The sequence below is a fragment of the Gobio gobio genome (genome assembly GCF_949357685.1).
Source record: "Gobio gobio genome assembly, chromosome: 24".
Taxonomy (NCBI): Eukaryota; Metazoa; Chordata; class Actinopteri; order Cypriniformes; family Gobionidae; genus Gobio; species Gobio gobio.
Window position 1 is genome coordinate 83,327 of NC_137120.1, and position 19,644 is coordinate 102,970.

A 19,644-nucleotide genomic window follows, 5' to 3' on the forward strand; every position below is an offset into this window, starting at 1 on the left:
ATGGTGAAATGGAGTGCTTCGGCCCGGCGGCCGTTTACCTCCGGAAGCCGGAAAGAGAGAATAGAGGCTCAGAACACCCCCTTTGATGCCAAAACGGCTTTCTTCGTGACAGATGCAGACGAGATGTACCTGAAGGGTACTCTTGTTAGTAAAGAGGGTGGGAAAGCTACTGTCAAAACTCACAGTAGCAAAGTAAGTATCATGGATAAACACTATTTCATTATGTTACTGTGCTTAAGTCTGCAGAGGTTAACCCCCTCGAGTCGGCGGTCGCGCCGGCGCGATCGGCTCTCTTTTTTCTTATCAGTGCCAAAGAGACTCAAATAACTCTGTCGTTTTTTATCATTCATGCAAGTGTTATCCATCATTATATTCTGTTAAGTTTCTATCTTTTTTGTGTACAGTCACAATAAAAACTAATTGTTGGGCTTTTTGCAAAATAAGGGAAACAAACATGATTCGCGATCTTCAGCCTCTCTCTCAATGATGTCTAATCTGATTCTCTTCAGAAAATGACCTCTAGCTTAGTGAGAACTTGACACACAAATATGAGACATATGTCTAAAGAAACGTTGAAATGTCAGGTTTTAAATCATGTAAATCAAAACGAAAACAAATATTCAGTGTTTATGTAATCTGTGTGAAAAGTGGGAGATATCAGTCAACTCATTACTGCCTCATTACCCGCTAATGAGGCCACGCCCACGGACCGCGCTCATTCAGATTCAAATACAGGCGATCCATGCGTCGACGCCCACACACACATCAACTCATGCAAACACAACTAGTGAAGCTATGGTTCAGATACATTGCTTTGAGTAATAATCCTGGAATAATTCTCCTCGCGGAAAGCTAATGCAGGGCTCATTGTAAGGTAGGCTAAGTTTAAAAGGTTCAGTTAGCATCTGTGAATATTAAATGCAAAAAGACTGTTTAAATATAAATCCTGATGCAACATGACGCAAGACTGTTTAGACAAGATTTATTTGGCCTGTTTTCGTTTTGTATAAATTGTATCTTAATTTTAATCAATGTTTTTTAATGTAGTTGTTTCTTATTTTATAAGAAGTCAATATAACAGACAATAGCCTTAGCGCGGCATTGCAGGCGTCTCATAAATTAACTTAAGATGGAAATTATATTTGAGTATTAATCGTCTTTTTTACTGTGAATTTCGTTTTGTATAAATTGTATCTTAATTTTAATCAATGTTTTTAAAACGAATTTTGCTTTATATTGATGTTTAAATATTATACCCTATGTTGTTGTTGTTGTTTTTTTTAGAAAGTTAATTGCTTTCTTTAAACTGAATTTCATTTTGTATATATTGTATCTTAATATTAATCAATGTTTTTTAAAACGAATCTTGCTTTATATTGATGTTTAAATATTATACCCTATGTTGTTGTTGTTGTTTTTAGAAATGTAATTGCTTTCTTTAAACTGAATTTCGTTTTGTATAAATTGTATCTCAATTTTAATCAATGTTTTTAATATATTTGATATAATATAACAGACTGGTATAATACATATATTAGTATATTTGATACCAATATAGCAGACAATAGCCTTAGCGCTGGCTCATGCATTTCACGTGTTTCTGACTGAAGCTCGAAATTATATTTTGTGTATTTGATCGTTTACAAATGATTCAGAAAATATTTGCATTGAAATGACTGGGAAAAAGTGTCCCAATCAACCTAAAGTCACCAGAAACTATTTTAAATCATAATTGCATTGCATTATGTTGTTTTAAATCCCAAATATTTTACTTATAACATTCATCATTACCAATTGTCACAATATTACTGTCTATATAAGTCTCAACATTTAATGTCGGCAGGTTATTTGAGCAGATTTTGCATTTCCGGTGAGCGGTATGTGCCGAGCGTTCGTTTGGGCCGTGAGCGATTGAGCAGAGAGCGCACAAATGCACAATCCGAACAATCGCTTCAAAGTTGTGCATCTTCAGTAGCGGTGTCACTTGCAAAGTTACAAAAAATGAGGGGTGGGGAAGCATATATTTTAAGCTCATATTTTTGGCCAAAAACCCAAAATGCAATTTTTGGCTTATAATTTTCTGCATCCGAATTTTTGATGCATCCCTACAATATAACATTATACAATTTCAGTCACACCTTCAAAACTGCCAAACAGTTAAGGTTTTGTAAATTATTTCAAACTGCTTAGGGTAAATTCATTAGGATTCACTTTGGGACCACTGGAAAACTGGCCTCAGCCGATATTGAAACTTGTGAGTAACATTGTTTTAAACTACAATTTAAATGTTTAATATGAGGACAAAATGTGGATTTTTTTTGGTTTTGTAAGATCTGCTGGAAAAGTCAAGAGTAACATTCCAGCTGTCTGCTGAGAGGAGCTACCACATCTTCTACCAGCTCATGACCGGACACAAGCCGGAGCTGCTCGGTGAGAAATCGACAGTATTGTGCATTTAATTTATTACCATGTTTGAGATCACTGTTACTATACCGCACATCAACTCTTTACAGAGGCTCTGCTCATCACCACCAACCCTTACGACTATCCAATGAAGAGTATCAATGATGTGGAGGAGTTCATCACCACAGATGTATGTGGACTACATTATTATTATTAGTAGTAGTAACTGCTTACAAAAGCTTGCAAGGCATGCAATATAAGATACCCTTCTCTTTGACTCAATAATGTGTGATTCATTTGGTCATTGTATGAACAGACTGCCATTGACATTCTGGGCTTCACTGCTGATGAGAAAATCAGCATCTACAAGCTGACAGGTTCTGTGATGCATCATGGGGGCATGAAGTTCAAACAGAAGCAGAGAGAGGAGCAGGCCGAGCCTGATGGCACCGAGGGTAAGACGTACTATTAGCCCATACTATTAACATGTAAACATTCACTTCTTTAGTGACAATAATGTGTAAAACTGTTCTTCCTCAGTGGCCGATAAAATCGCCTACCTCATGGGCCTCAACTCCGCTGACATGCTGAAAGCTCTGTGTTACCCCAGAGTCAAGGTCGGAAATGAGATGGTGACCAAAGGCCAGACAGTACCACAGGTGATCACTTATCTCCTCGAATAAAGTTAGAAATGTCTGGGAGACATTCATTGTCATCTCGAGAAGTAAAAGTGTAATGATATGATCTACATTGACCTTTGAATTTCTCAGGTGAACAACGCAGTCTCTGCGCTCTGCAAGTCTGTCTATGAGAAAATGCTCTTGTGGATGGTTATCCGTATCAATGAGATGTTGGACACAAAGCAGCCTAAACAGTTCTTCATTGGTGTGCTGGACATCGCTGGATTTGAGATCTTTAATGTGAGCATCAGCTATCAAAGTCTCTGTTACAATCAGGCTATAAAAGATAATAGACAACCGTAAGAACTTGCCTCTGTTTAATTATCAGTTCAACAGCTTGGAGCAGCTTTGCATCAACTTCACAAATGAGAAACTGCAACAGTTCTTCAATCACCACATGTTTGTTCTGGAGCAAGAGGAGTACAAGAAAGAAGGCATTGAATGGGAGTTCATTGACTTTGGTATGGACTTGGCTGCCTGCATTGAGCTCATTGAGAAGGTAAGAGACATTCAGCAAATTAAAATGATTATTCATATTGTGCCTGTACTTGAGCTTGAATATTTCTTCACCAGCCAATGGGCATCTTCTCCATCCTTGAAGAGGAGTGCATGTTCCCCAAGGCTACCGACACAAGCTTCAAAAACAAGCTGCATGATCAGCATCTGGGCAAATGTCCAGCTTTCCAGAAGCCCAAGCCTGCCAAAGGTAAGGCAGAGGCCCACTTCTCTCTGGTGCACTACGCCGGCACTGTGGACTACAACATTAATGGCTGGTTGGACAAGAACAAGGATCCACTGAACGACTCTGTCGTGCAACTCTACCAAAAGTCATCGCTCAAAGTGCTGGCCTTCCTGTATGCCGCTCATGCAGGTGCTGAAGGTACGACCATCTGCATTTCCTCAATTACTTTGTGTTTTACTTATATACAAGACACATGTTTATTAAAAAAAATCAGAGTGTAACACACTGTGATCTCAGATTGTAAAGTTTCATGAAAATTTGACATCTAGCTATGCAAGATAATGAATAGATTCAACAAGATTCAAAATAGTGATTTAATGAAGGGGTTGATGGAAAACAACACAAGATCAATAAAGACAACTTCTTTCATTGACATAAACAGCTGAGGGAGGCAAGAAGGGAGGCAAGAAAGAAAGGCAAGAAGAAGGGTGGTTCCTTCCAGACTGTCTCTGCACTTTTTATGGTAAAACAGATTCTCTCTTTTAATGAAGGAGGTGAACTTTTACACCATTAAAGATTAGACTAATGACAAACATTTCCACAGGAGAACTTGGGAAAGCTGATGATGAACCTGAGGACCACTCACCCTCACTTTGTGCGCTGCTTGATTCCTAATGAGTCCAAGACTCCAGGTAAACTTAATCCCTGAAGACTCAAGTGCATCACAGTTAACACTTAAAATACATCTGGAACCTTAAGGACATTTTCATTGCAGGTCTGATGGAGAACTTCCTGGTTATCCACCAGCTCAGGTGTAATGGTGTGCTGGAGGGCATCAGAATATGCAGGAAGGGTTTCTCCAGCATAATCCTCTATGGTGACCTTAAGCAGAGGTAAAGACTCCTTTTTGAAACCACTGAATTCACGAGTTCACACTTACATATAATTTATGGAGAGTAATTTAAATGCGTATTTGGCGTGCTGTCCGGGGGCAGGGCTTCGAGCTCGGAATTTGGCCCGAACCCAGAGTACCCCCCGTGTATGTAAGTGGTTGATAAAATAAAAGTGTGGAGAAGGGGTGGTGGAGGGATGCTAGAAAACTGTCAATGAATGGAGGTAAGACTGCTGCGTGTATATATACCTCTTACTGTTGATTATCTGAGTGCTCTCCACCTGTGTCAATTATCTGAACGTGCTCCTCCCGAACTGTTTATAAAACATCATTTAGAGTTGATGCACCACGTAATCTTCACCATCTTATGAATATTATACAAGAACATGACTCTTCTCTGAATGTCCTCTAGATACAAAGTATTAAATGCTAGCGTCATCCCTGAGGGACAGTTCATTGACATCAAAAAGGCTTCAGAGAAACTCTTGGGCTCTATTGATGTTGACCACACCCAATACATGTTTGGGCACACCAAGGTGATCAAACCCTACTAACCCCAAACTGAAAGTATATGAACACCCAAAGATGTAAATTCTGTCATGATTTACTCACCTTCACGCCGTAACTTGTAACATTTATTTTCTTCTGTGGAAGACAAGAGAAGATATTTGAAGAATGTTTCAGCTGTTTTTTCCCATACATTGAAAGTTACTGTGTTCCAAAATTAACGGCCTGAGTACATTTTTACATGCATTTTTGGGTGAAACATCTCTTTAACACATTCAATCTTTCCAGTAATTCCATGAAAAACAAAAAGCTAAATTACACAATGGCATTCTAAATAAGTCTGTACATGCAACTTTGATGCAACAGTTTGAGGAGGGAAGGCCTTGCACTGGATGGTGAAGATGAATTTGATGCCATTCAAACAAAAGAGCATCAAAAAGGTCAGGCGCTAATGTGCTGATGATGTTTGCCTTTCAGTCTGCGTTGCTATTAATCTAAAATATGTTCAATTTGTGTTTGGCTTTGGGCTTTGTGCCAGTGAAGTTCTTAGTAGTTCTTCCAAGTTCTTCTACTAAGGTATTTCTTAATGGACGGAGACATTGTGCACAGAGACATTGTTATGCCTCCCCGAACACTTGTCAACTCAAAGTTGACAGCACAGAATGTTCTAGAATATCATTATATGTTATCCATCCATCTTCTTCCGCTTTATCCAGGGCCGGGTCGCGGGGGCAGCAGTCTAAGCAGAGATGCCCAGACTTCCCTCTCCCTAGAAACTTCCTCTAGCTCTTCCGGGGGTACACCGAGGCGTTCCCAGGCCAGCCGGAAGACATAGTCCCTCCAGCATGTCCTAGGTCTTCCCCGGGGCCTCCTCCCGGTTGGACATGCCCGAAACACCTTCCCGGGAAGGCGTTCAGGAGGCATCCGGAACAGATGCCCGAGCCACCTCAGCTGGCTCCTCTCGATGTGAAGGAGCAGCGGCTCTACTCCGAGTTCCTGCCGAGTGACTGAGCTCCTCACCCTATCTCTAAGGGAGCGCCCAGCCACCCTGCGGAGAAAACTCATTTCGGCCGCCTGTATCCGGGATCTTGTCCTTTCGGTCATGACCCAAAGCTCATGACCATAGGTGAGAGTAGGAACGTAGATTGACCGGTAAATCGAGAGCTTCGCCTTACGGCTTAGCTCTTTCTTCACCACAACAGACCGGTACATCGACCGCATTACTGCAGAAGCTGCATCGATCCGTCTGTCAATCTCCCGTTCCATCCTCCCCTCACTCGTGAACAAGACCCCTAGATACTTGAACTCCTCCACTTGAGGCAGGAACTCTCCACCAACCTGAAGATGGCAAACCACCCTTTTCCGACTGAGGACCATGGCCTCGGATTTGGAGGTGCTGATCCTCATCCCAGCCACTTCACACTCGGCTGCAAACCCAGTGCATGCTGAAGGTCCTGGTTAGAAGGGGCCAACACGACAACGTCATCCGCAAAGAGCAGAGACGAAACCGCGTGGTCCCCAAACCTGACACCCTCCGGCCCCTGGCTGCGCCTAGAAATTCTGTCCATAAAAATTATGAACAGAACCGGCGACAAAGGGCAGCCCTGCCGGAGTCCAACATGCACCGGGAACAAGTCTGAATTACTGCCGGCAATGCGGACCAGACTCCTGCTTTGGTCGTACAGGGACCGGACAGCCCTTAGCAAAGGACCCCGGACCCCATACTCCCCGAGCACCCTCCACAGAATGCCGCGAGGGACACAGTCGAATGCCTTCTCCAAATCCACAAAACACATGTGGACTGGTTGGGCAAACTCCCATGAACCCTCCAGCACCCTGTATAGGGTATAGAGCTGGTCCAGTGTTCCACGACCGGGGCGAAAACCAGACTGTTCCTCCTGAATCCGAGGTTCTACTATCGGCCGTATTCTCCTCTCCAGTACCCTGGCATAGACTTTCCCGGGGAGGCTGAGAAGTGTGATCCCCCTGTAGTTGGAACACACCCTCCGGTCCCCCTTCTTAAAAAGAGGGACCACCACCCCGGTCTGCCATCCCAGAGGCACTGTCCCCAACCGCCACGCGATGCTGCAGAGGCGTGTCAGCCAAGACAGCCCCACAACATCCAGAGACTTGAGGTACTCAGGGCGGATCTCATCCACCCCCGGTGCCTTGCCACCGAGGATTTTCTTGACCACCTCGGTGACTTCAGCTTGGGTGATGGACGAGTCCTCCTCTGAGCCCCCAGCCTCTGCTTCCTCAATGGAAGGCGTGATGGCGGGATTGAGGAGATCCTCGAAGTATTCCTTCCACCGTCCGACGACATCCCCAGTTGAGGTCAACAGCCGCCAATCTCCACTGTAAACAGCGTTGGTAGGGCACTGCTTCCCCCTCCTGAGGCGCCGGACGGTTTGCCAGAATCTCTTCGAGGCCAGCCGATAGTCCTTTTCCATGGCCTCACCGAACTCCTCCCAGGCCCGAGTTTTTGCCTCCACAACCACCCGGGCTGCAGTCCGCTTAGCCTGCCGGTACATGTCAGCTGCCTCAGGAGTCCCACAAGCCAACCAGGCCCGATAGGACTCCTTCTTCAGCTTGACGGCATCCCTTACTTCCGGTGTCCACCACCGGGTTCGGGGATTGCCGCCTCGACATGCACCGGAGACCTTACGGCCACAGCTCCGAGCGGCCGCAGCGACAATGGAGGTGGAGAACATGGTCCATTCGGACTCAATATCTCCAGCCTCCCTCGGGATCTGGTCGAAGTTCTGCCGGAGGTAGGAGTTGAAGATCTCTCTGACAGGAGACTCGGCCAAATGTTCCCAGCAGACCCTCACAGTACGTTTGGGTCAGCCGGGTCTGTCCAGCTTCCTCCCCCGCCATCGGATCCAACTCACCACCAGGTGGTGATCAGTTGACAGCTCCGCCCCTCTCTTCACCCGAGTGTCCAAGACATACGGCCGCAGGTCAGATGAAACGACCACAAAGTCGATCATTGACCTACGACCTAGAGTGTCCTGGTGCCATGTGCACTGATGGACACTCTTATGCCTGAACATGGTGTTCGTTATGGACAAACCGTAACTAGCGCAGAAGTCCAATAAGTGAACACCACTCGGGTTCAGATCAGGGGGGCCGTTCCTCCCAATCACGCCCCTCCAGGTGTCACTGTCATTGCCCACGTGGGCGTTGAAGTCCCCCAGTAGAACGACGGAGTCCCCAGTCGGAGCACTTTCCAGCACCCCTCCCAGGGACACCAAGAAGGCCGGGTACTCTGCACTGCCGTTCGGCCCGTAGGCACAAATAACAGTGAGAGACCTATCCCTGAGCCGAAGCCGCAGGGAAACGACCCTCTCGTTCACCGGGGTGAACTCCAACACATGGCGGCAGAGCTGGGGGGCTATAAGCAAGCCCACACCAGCCCGCCGCCTCTCACCATGGGGAACTCCGGAGTGGTGAAGAGTCCATCCTCTCTTGAGGAGTGTGGTTCCAGAGCCCAAGCCGTGCGTAGAGGTGATTCCGACTCTATTGATTCCGATCTCTAGTCGGAACCTCTCAACCTCACGCACAATCTCAGGCTCCTTCCCCGCCAGTGAGGTGACATTCCATGTCCCACGAGCCAGTTTCCGTGTCCAGGGATCGGGTTGTCTAGGCCCCTGCCTTCGACTGCTGCCCGATCTTCTCTGCACCGCCCCCTTACGGTCCCTCCTGTGGGTGGTGGGCCCACGGGAAGGTGTCCCCACGTCGTTCCTTTGGGCTGAGCCCGGCCGGACCCCGTGGGGGAAGGCCCGGCAACCAGGCGCTCGCATACGAGCCCCAACCCCAGGCCTGGCTCCAGGGTGGGGCCCCGGCTGCGCTGTACCGGGCGACATCACGGTCCTCTTTTTTTTGGTCATCATAAGGGTTTTTTGTTTTTTGAACTGCTCTTAGTCTGACCCGTCACCTAGGACCTGTTTGCCTTGGGAGACTCTACCAGGGGCATATAGCCCCGGACAACATAGCTCCTAGGTTCATTCGGGTACTCAAACCCCTCCACCACGTTAAGGTGGCAGTTCAAGGAGGAGATTATATGTTATATTATAGAAAATAATTTATTTTCACATCTAAGATTATAAGGATAACTTGGCTTCTTTAAAAATGATTACCTTCCAAATGTTCTTGTAGGTGTTCTTCAAAGATGGTCTCTTGGTAACTCTTGAGGAGATGAGAGATGAGAAACTAGCAACGCTGGTTACCATGACTCAGGCTTTGTGCCGTGGATATGTCATGAGGAAAGAGTTTGTCAAAATGATGGAGAGGAGGTATGAATGAACTTACAAAACTGTTTGGAACATAACTGTTTGTTATGAAAGATTGATAATGACTAATTTACTGATTGCAATTTACACAGAGAATCAATTTATTCCATCCAATTCAACATCCGCTCATTCATGAATGTGAAACATTGGCCATGGATGAAGCTCTACTTCAAGATCAAGCCTCTTCTAAAGAGTGCAGAGACTGAGAAAGAAATGGCAGCCATGAAGGAGAACTATGAGAAAATGAAGGAGGGTTTAACAAAGACATTAGCTAAAAAGAAAGAGCTTGAGGAGAAAATGGTGTCTCTTCTTCAGGAGAAAAACGAACTTCAACTGCAAGTAGCATCTGTGAGTATTTCAGCTCTTATTGATGCTAATATGGATGCTACAGCTATGAACATAAGCCATTAAACTAAATCCATCTCAATGAACAGGAAAGTGAAAACCTCTCTGATGCTGAGGAGAGATGTGAAGGTCTCATCAAAAGCAAGATCCAGCTCGAGGCAAAACTCAAAGAGACAAGCGAGAGGCTGGAGGATGAAGAGGAAATCAATGCTGAACTGACTGCCAAGAAGAGGAAACTGGAGGACGAATGCTCTGAACTGAAGAAAGACATTGATGACCTGGAGCTCACATTGGCCAAAGTGGAGAAGGAGAAACATGCCACAGAAAATAAGGTCAATAATCTTTTCACATGTTCTTCACACTGCTGATTGTTCAGGGTCTTGAGAATGAAACCAGTGAACAATGTCTCAATTTAAGTTACATTGCCAGGCTGACCAAAGAGAAGAAAGCCCTCCAAGAGGCACACCAGCAGACTCTTGATGACCTTCAGGCAGAGGAAGACAAAGTCAACACTCTGACTAAATCTAAGACAAAGCTTGAGCAGCAAGTGGATGATGTAAGATATTTGGCATGACAATAAGAGCATGAATCGATGGGAAATTAATTTTGTGTCTCTATACCAGAATTAAATGCTCTGGTTTCTGTAACAATAGCTTGAGGGCTCACTGGAGCAAGAGAAGAAGCTCCGTATGGACCTTGAGAGAGCCAAGAGGAAGCTTGAGGGTGATCTGAAACTGGCCCAGGAGTCCATATATGGACCTGGAGAATGACAAACAGCAATCAGATGAGAAGATGAAAAAGTGAGTGGACATCAGTTTAACACAATTACAATTTTTTTTAATCATATGTAAGTATTGTGCACATTTTACAAAACACTACTTTAAAAACAGGAAAGACTTTGAGATCAGTCAACTTCTCAGCAAGATTGAGGATGAACAGTCTCTGGGAACACAGCTTCAGAAGAAGATCAAAGAACTTCAGATAACACTAACCCTAATCTTTTCTCTGTATTATATCAAGTAGTTGCACAGCTGGGAAAACCCAAATTACCAATAACCACTGGGTAATTCAATTTTCTTTATTTATTTAGGCCCGTATTGAGGAGCTGGAAGAGGAAATCGAGGCTGAGCGAGCTGCTCGTGCTAAAGTGGAGAAGCAGAGAGCTGATCTCTCCAGGGAACTGGAGGAGATCAGTGAGAGGCTTGAGGAAGCTGGTGGTGCCACTGCTGCCCAGATTGAGATGAACAAGAAGCGTGAAGCTGAATTCCAGAAGTTGCGTCGTGATCTGGAAGAGTCCACCTTGCAGCATGAAGCTACGGCCGCAGCTCTGCGAAAGAAGCAGGCAGATAGTGTGGCTGAGCTCGGAGAACAGATCGACAACCTCCAGCGAGTCAAGCAGAAGCTGGAGAAGGAGAAGAGTGAATACAAGATGGAGATTGATGACTTGACAAGCAACACGGAGGCTGTGGCTAAAGCAAAGGTAATGTCACTAGAGGATTATTAATATAAAAGCCTCTTTACAAACATCTGGATATAACCTTGAATTTCTTTAGGCTAAATTAGAGAAGATGTGACGTACTCTGGAAGACCAGCTGAGTGAAATCAAATCCAAGAGTGATGAAAATGTTCGTCAGTTGAATGACATGACTGCACAACGCGCAAGACTTCAGACTGAAAATGGTAAAACAGAGTAAGCTACATGTGTAAAAACCAAAAGAAAAGAGCTAAAAAGTTTGTATGCTATTATATTTCATGGTAATATCTGTTACCTGTTTCCAAGGTGAATTTAGTCGGCAACTGGAAGAGAAAGAAGCACTTGTTTCAAAATTAACGAGAGGAAAACAGGATTACACACAGCAAATTGAGGAACTCAAAAGACATATTGAGGAAGAAGTCAAGGTACAGTTAACATAATTAATTAGCTTTTTATAATATAAACAATTGTATAGATGGTAACTCAAAATGTTCTGCCTGATAGGCCAAGAACGCTCTGGCCCATGCGGTTCAGTCTGCCCGCCATGACTGTGATTTGCTCAGAGAGCAGTATGAGGAAGAGCAGGAGGCCAAAGCTGAACTCCAGCGTGGGATGTCTAAGGCCAACTGTGAAGTGGCTCAGTGGAGAACCAAATATGAGACTGATGCCATCCAGCGCACTGAGGAGCTTGAGGAATCCAAGTAAATACATCAATGGAAAAGTCTTAATTTACCTACATTTAACATGACAAATATTAGCAAAATTTCATAATTCCATTTCACTTTCCTCAGGAAAAAGCTGGCCCAGCGTCTGCAGGATGCTGAAGAATCCATTGAGGCGGTGAACTCAAAGTGTGCCTCTCTGGAAAAGACCAAACAGAGACTGCAGGGTGAAATAGAGGATCTCATGATTGATGTGGAGAGGGCAAATGCATTGGCAGCCAACCTTGACAAGAAGCAGAGAAACTTTGACAAGGTAAGAAAGACATGGATAACTTGTAAAACTAACCCTTGCCCTAACCTTATCCCTGTGAACTTAGCTAATTAACAATGACTACATTTCTCTCATTATCAGGTGCTAGCAGAGTGGAAACAGAAGTATGAGGAATGTCAGGCTGAACTAGAAGGTGCTCAGAAAGAAGCTCGTTCTCTCAGCACGGAGCTTTTCAAAATGAAGAACTCCTATGAGGAAGCTCTTGACCAACTCGAGACCCTGAAGAGGGAGAACAAGAATCTGCAACGTAATGCAACTTTTACACCATGAACTAAAAAAGAGATGCAATATAACAGAGATTTCTGACCTCACTGAGCAGCTTGGAGAGACTGGAAAGAGCATTCATGAGTTAGAGAAAGCCAAGAAGACAGTGGAGTCTGAGAAAACAGAGATCCAGACTGCACTTGAAGAAGCTGAGGTGCCATTCCTATGATGCTAACATTATGACACGATAGCTTTGCATAATATTAAAACACTGAATAGGTCTAAACCCTTAAAGGAAAAATGTAATTTTTGCTAATTATTTCCTTCTTAAATCCTCAGAAAAGTGCTTGTGACAAATCTAAAAAGTACATTTTTGTCTTTTGTCCTTGTAGGGCACCCTGGAACATGAAGAGTCCAAGATTCTTCGTGTGCAGCTGGAGCTGAACCAGGTGAAGAGCGAGATTGACAGGAAGCTTTCTGAGAAGGATGAGGAGATGGAACAGATCAAGAGGAACAGCCAAAGAGTGATCGATTCCATGCAGAGCACTCTGGACGCTGAGGTCAGGAGCAGAAATTATGCCCTGAGAGTCAAAAAGAAGATGGAGGGAGATCTGAATGAGATGGAGATCCAGCTGAGTCATGCCAACCGCCAGGCTGCCGAGGCCCAGAAACAGCTCAGGAACATCCAAGGCCAACTCAAGGTATCTTTCTGTAGAACGTGGAACTGCAATAAATACTGAATGTTTGACAAAATGAATATGATACATGAATTAACCAAAGCAAGAGAGCTAACAAAGAAAGAATGTTGGCACAGGATGCCCAACTTCACCTTGATGACGCTCTCAGAGGACAGGAGGACATGAAGGAGCAGGTGGCCATGGTGGAGCGCAGGAATAACCTGATGCAAGCAGAGATTGAGGAGCTGAGAGCTGCACTGGAGCAAACAGAGAGAGGCCGCAAAGTGGCGGAGCAAGAGCTGGTTGATGCTAGCGAGCGTGTGGGACTGCTGCACTCACAAATACAAACAATCACTTCATACACTATATTGCCAAATGTATTGGGACACCCCTCCACATCCTTGAGTTCAGGTGTTCAATCCCTTCATGGTCACAGGTGTATAAATCAAGCACTAGGCATGCAGACGCTTCTACACACATTTGTGAAAGAATGGGCCGCTCTCAGGAGCTCAGTGAACCCAAGCGTGGTATCGTGATCGGTGGCCACCTGTGCAATAAGTCCATTCTGGAAATTTCCTCACTACTAAATATTCCACGCTCAACTGTTAGTGGTATTATAACAAAGTGGAAGCAATTGGGAACAATAGCAAGTCAGCCACGAAGTGGTAGGCCACGTAAAATCACAGAGCGGGGTTTCCGTAGATTCAAGAGATCCAGACCTCCAAACTTCTGTGGCCTTTAGATGAGCTCAAGAACAGTGTGTAGAGCTTCATGGAATGGGTTACCATGGCCGAGCAGCTCATCCAAGCCTTACATCACCAAGTGCAATGCAAAGCGTGGGATGCAGTGGGGTAAAGTGCGCCGCCACTGGACTATAGAGCAGTGGAGACGTGTTCTCTGAGTGACCAATCACGCTTCTCTGTCTGCCAATCCCATGGACGGGTCTGGGTTTGGCGGTTGCCAGGAGAACGGGACTTGCCTGACTGCATTGTGCCAATTGTAAAGTTTGGTGAAGGGGTATTATGGGATGGGGTTGTTTTTCAAGGGTTGGGCTTAGCCTTTCTCAACTCTCAGAAGAGTTGAAGCTGTTAGGGCTGCAAAGGGTGGGCGACTCCACATTAAACCCTACGGATTAAGAATGGGATGTCATTAAAGTTCATGCGCATGTGAAGGCAGGCGTCCCAAAACTTTTGGAAATATAGTGTCCTTCTAACAAATTCAGGATACACAACAAACTTTCATATAAATGTACACTAAACTAACTGCTTACATCACACAGAATCCCGCGCGATCTGCCTGCACTGCAGTCGTCGAGATGGATCCTGAGGAGTTGAAGAAAAGATACACACAAACGTGGAACTTAATCGCTGAGGAAGCACGCAGATAACTGTGGTAACAAACCAAGCACAAGCAGTTCTATCGAACAGTATTTTTCAAAAGGGGACAGAACTGAATGTGCCTGCAGAGATGATAATGACAGATAACCATGTTTGACAGCTTCGGCTGAAGTTGTCTTAGTGTTAATGGTTGTGTAATAACTTCTGTTTGCTAGCAATAAACTTTTTTGTAACTGTGTCTATAATGTGATATGCTAAACGGATTTTATTTCGGGTGCGGGTCGGGTGTCGGTTCTATTTTAAGCCGGTTGGGTCGGAGCGGATTAATTAGTGCTGTTGTCGGAAAACGGGTCCGATGCGGTTTTAAGCACTGCGGGTACGGGCGGGTGCGGATTTACAAAATCGGACCCCTGCAGGACTCTGGGTCACATGACAATGATAACATGATGAATGTCAAGTCAAGTCAACTTTATTTATATAGCGCTTTTAACAATGCAGATTGTTTCAAAGCAGCTTCACAGTGTTAACCCTCTCGAGTCGGCAATCACGCCGGCGTGATTGGCTTGCTTTTTTTCTTATCAGTGCCAAAGAGACTCAAATGACTTCGTTTTTTATCATTTTATCATTCAGGCAATTATACATCATTATAATTTGTTAAGTTTACTTTTTTTTTTAGTACAGTCACAATAAAATCAATTGTTGTGCTTTTTGCAAAATAAAGAAATCAAACATGATGCGCGATCTGCAGCCTCTCTGTCAAAGACGTTCATTCAGGTAGTCTTCAGAAAATGACTTCTAGCTTATTAAAAACTTTTCTCACAAACATGAGCCATATGTCTAAAGAAACGCTGAAATGTCAGGTTTTAAACACTGTAAACCAAATCAAAAACAAATATTCTGTGTTTATGTAATCCGTTTGAAAGCAGAGCGATGCTAGTCATTCCTGAGCGGCTCATAATAAACTAATGCGACCACGCCCATTAAGCACGCACACACACATCAACTCAAACAAACACATCGTGCAACAAGGGCGCACTGAAACTTTCTTTGTTTAAATTAGCTCAAAATTACTGTCAGATGTAAGTAATTACCTTGACAAACTATACATCATTTAAAAGATCTAAAACTCAAGCTTCCATTTTTGACCTCTGTTTTATTCTCAAAGACATATAGTGACCGTAATTTGTTAATATGTGTCAGGAGTTGTGAATATGAAAACCACGTCGGTACCTTCTAAAGATTGTAATATGAGCGTCAGCTGCTCTCATTCATAAAAAACTCTTCATACTTCATACTGGCAACCGGAGGGCGCTCCGGGCACATGTAGTCCATATATAGCACGCATGAAGAAGATACCATGTGACACTGACATAAACAGCTTCCAGAAATCGCTCTAACATGCAGGCAGACAGGTTTGAAGATAATAAACACACAATCGCGACAATATATGGCTTATCTGTGTTATTTATACCATGTTGGGTGTTTTCATAATAGATTATATTTATAATGCAATGCTACTCGAGCTTTTATAATTATGCAGAATATTGTAAAATATATTTTCTGTCTGATTTTTTTATCCAAAGCCAAATGAGATCACATAAGGTTTTTTAAAACATTTGACTTCTGATATAAAGTAAGTTTGGAGTAAAAACATGGTTTTAATCTCATTAGCTAATTGTTGTGTTTTAATAAATTGGTGTAATAAATCATAAATTATAGGTTAATAAATCATAAATTGTTGTGGCAGAGAATATAGATTGTTTTAAGTTATCTGGTCTACCTTTATGAAGCAACTCTGCACTGTGTCCAAGCAGAATTTCCCCTTGGGGACAATAAAGTTAACTAACTAACTAACTAACTAACTAACTAACTAACTAACTAACTAACTAAGCAAAAACTCACTTCATTTTGATTTTCCCCCCAGAAATTTGTACTTATCTAGTAAATTAATCTTGATTTAAGAATTTAAAATTTTTGGACTGGAAACAAGAAAAAATACCAAATAAGAAGAGAACTTTTTGCAGTGTAGTCGAATCTTCTGATCGTTTAAAATATAATAGGCCTTTGTTGATTACATTCCAAATAAAATAAACTACAAAAAATATATATTTCCTTTGCTCTGTTGCTCTCTGTCACAGACTTACCTGAAGCTCATTCATTATGCAGCTCATTAATGCGAGTCCTTTGTTATCTCAGGCGCTATCTCATCATTATTCATTAGATATCACGCCTCCTCGCATATTGGCTTTGTGAAGAGAAACTGTCTTACAAATTTTAAATCAGTGTATTGTTTTATGTGAATGAGTAGACTCAATGATTCTCACATCAGTTTGAAGAAAAAACTCAATACAAATACAGACAGGAGTCAAAAGTCTTGGGAACAGATATCTATTGTGTGTTTTGAGGCCTTAATTTTAAAACAAATTTTTTTGTTGTTCAAAATCCGTGCATAAACATTTTTCTCTCAAAAATACAAGCATGTACATACATGTTGCTCACATATTATGGTAGCCCAGTTTGTGCTGAATACAGTGTAATTACACTTTTGCCATTAATAGTTTATAAGCAACTGAAAAAAACACAAATGTCAGAGCATGTCAACTTCTAAAGGGCCCAAAAACAGCTCAGACTCCAGAGGGTTAAACAGGAAAAAACAAAATTTTATTTAGTCGTACAGCCGTTCTGGATAAAACGGTGATGTCATCAGTTCATTTCAATTAGTGACAATGTGGGCTTTAGATCAGTACTTAGATCAGTAATTTAGTTTATATGGTTAATTTAGTTTAATAATTAGATTTATTTGGATATTTAGTTGAAAGATTTAGTGTCCCCAACTGAGCAAGCCAAGCCAGAGGCAACAGTGGCAAGGAAACCAAAACCCCATCAGGTGACCTAATGGAGAAAAATAAACCTTGGGAGAAACCAGGCTCAGTCGGGGTGCCAGTTCTCGTCTGGCCAATTAACAAACAGTGTATGATTATTATTCTGACAACTTTACAGATCAGAGGTCATAATAGATCGGAATTAAAGTGCAATATTCGAATGATCGGAGGCAACATGCCGGAGACGGGTTTTATTGAGGATGACATATCGATTTAACAATTATTAAATAGGAATATTCGAACAATCGGAGTCATCACGCCGGAGACGGGTATATCATATTCGGGTATAACAGGAAAAAACTAAATTTTATTCAGTCGTACAGCCGTTCTGGATAAAACGGTGATGTCATCAGTTCATTTCAATCATCATGCAGTGACAATGTGGGCTTTAGATCAGTAATTAGATCAGTAATTTAGTTTATATGGTTAATTTAGTTTAATAATTAGATTTATTTGGATATTTAGTTGAAAGATTTAGTGTCCCCAACTGAGCAAGCCAAGCCAGAGGCAACAGTGGCAAGGAAACCAAAACCCCATCAGGTGACCTAATGGAGAAAAATAAACCTTGGGAGAAACCAGGCTCAGTCAGGGTGCCAGTTCTCCTCTGGCCAATTAACAAACAGCGTATGATTATTATTCTGTCAGCTTTACAGATCAGAGGTCATAATAGATCAGAATATTCGAAAGATCAAAGGCAACACGCCGGAGACGGGTTTATGGAGGATGATGTGTCGATTAAATAATTATTAAATAGGAATAATCGAAATATCGGAGTTATCACCCCGGAGACGGGTTTATTGAGGATGCCGTATTGATGAAACAATTATTAAAGTGCAATATTCGAAAGATCGGAGGCAACATGCCGGAGACGGGTTTTATTGAGGATGACATATCGATTTAACAATTATTAAATAGAAATATTCGAACAATCGGAGTCATCACGGCGGAGACGGGTTTATTGAGGATGTCATGTCGATGAGGCAATTACAGGGGGAGTCTAATTGACACAGTCTCTGCAGACACTTCAGGGTCATGCGTTGATCATGTCTGGATGCAGGTCCACCATCTGAATGTAGTTCATCCGGATTACGTTCATATTGCACACACTCATACTGTTTTTAACATTCGCAAAGTAAGTACTCATTCAAAATAAGTACCTACTTAAGAGAGTATGTGATTTTGGGGACAGCCTGTATTAATTCTGTACACACGTAAACTGAAACAAAAGACCCTAGCCAAAAGTGTTCTGCACAAATAAACCGTTACACACCCAACATATATTAGAGGGGAGGTTCAACTGCAACAACTTATGTGCTCATCCACAGAATCAGACACTTTTTCCATTATGAATTATGATCTGAGCCTGATTGCAGTATTCATTACATTTAAGGCTTGTTCACACTGGGACGATTATCATGCGCGTTTATCGCCAATGTTTAACACCTTGTGACTAAAGAAAGGGCGCCAATGTGAATGTGCACACTGGCAAGCAAAACGGCAGGTGTAAAAGCGTCATTTAAACTGGCTGACCAATGAGATTGCCGCTCTTCTTCCCGTGCCTGGAGCTACTGCAGCTACAGTAAAACACAAAGACTTGGTGAGTTTCCATCGTATACTATTTAATCTGCAATCAAATCAAAAGTGCCATCTACTGTCAAGAAGTGAATTTGCACTTTCACTTGGTGCATTGCCAGTGAAAATCGATTGGGTATGAACACATAGACGCGTCAAAAACGCAGACAATAAGCGCATGTGAGCATCTGGGTGTGCACAAGGCTTTACATTGAATCATTTAGCAGACACTTTTATCAAAAGCAACTTTAGAGCAATACAAAAGAGCAATAGAAGCAATCAAACCAGCAATAGGACAACAATATGCAAGTGCTGTAACTAGTCCCAGTGCAAACTGATGAGTAGAGGTGTGACATGCACGCTCTTCGGCTTGTTAAAGATCACTCTTGCTGCAGCATTCTGGATCGGTTGCAGAGGTTTGGCAATACATGCTGGAAGGCCTGCCAAGAAAGCATTACGATAGTTCAGTCTAGAGAAAACCTTTCAAAAACAATATATAAAAAATTTAAAGAAAACAAAACACAACACAACAGACCATTTTGAACAGGCCATTTCTCAAGAGCTCCTGTTTTATATATTTGTACTCTGATCTTGAACTTTATTACGTATATTAAGATGGGATTTCAAAGTAGTTTTATGTTGGAGAAACCAGCCAGACATGATAGGACATTTAAGACATTGCTCCCCACTTCCTAGAGCTCACG

General features: G+C 42.9%; 1 pseudogene across 1 annotated transcript; it reads left to right on the forward strand.

Annotated features, from left to right (window-relative positions):
* Positions 1-14,707, forward strand: LOC307120798 (annotated as a pseudogene). Its single transcript has 28 exons — positions 1-192; positions 2,191-2,254; positions 2,332-2,430; positions 2,514-2,593; positions 2,720-2,858; positions 2,944-3,062; positions 3,174-3,323; positions 3,412-3,582; positions 3,657-3,963; positions 4,208-4,288; positions 4,370-4,457; positions 4,541-4,658; positions 5,070-5,193; positions 9,323-9,459; positions 9,549-9,804; positions 9,891-10,357; positions 10,455-10,601; positions 10,692-10,782; positions 10,892-11,281; positions 11,355-11,481; positions 11,582-11,700; positions 11,780-11,976; positions 12,067-12,250; positions 12,350-12,515; positions 12,565-12,686; positions 12,865-13,173; positions 13,287-13,526; positions 14,702-14,707. The product of its transcript is annotated as an uncharacterized misc_RNA (transcript).
* Positions 14,708-19,644: the final 4,937 nt, after the last annotated feature.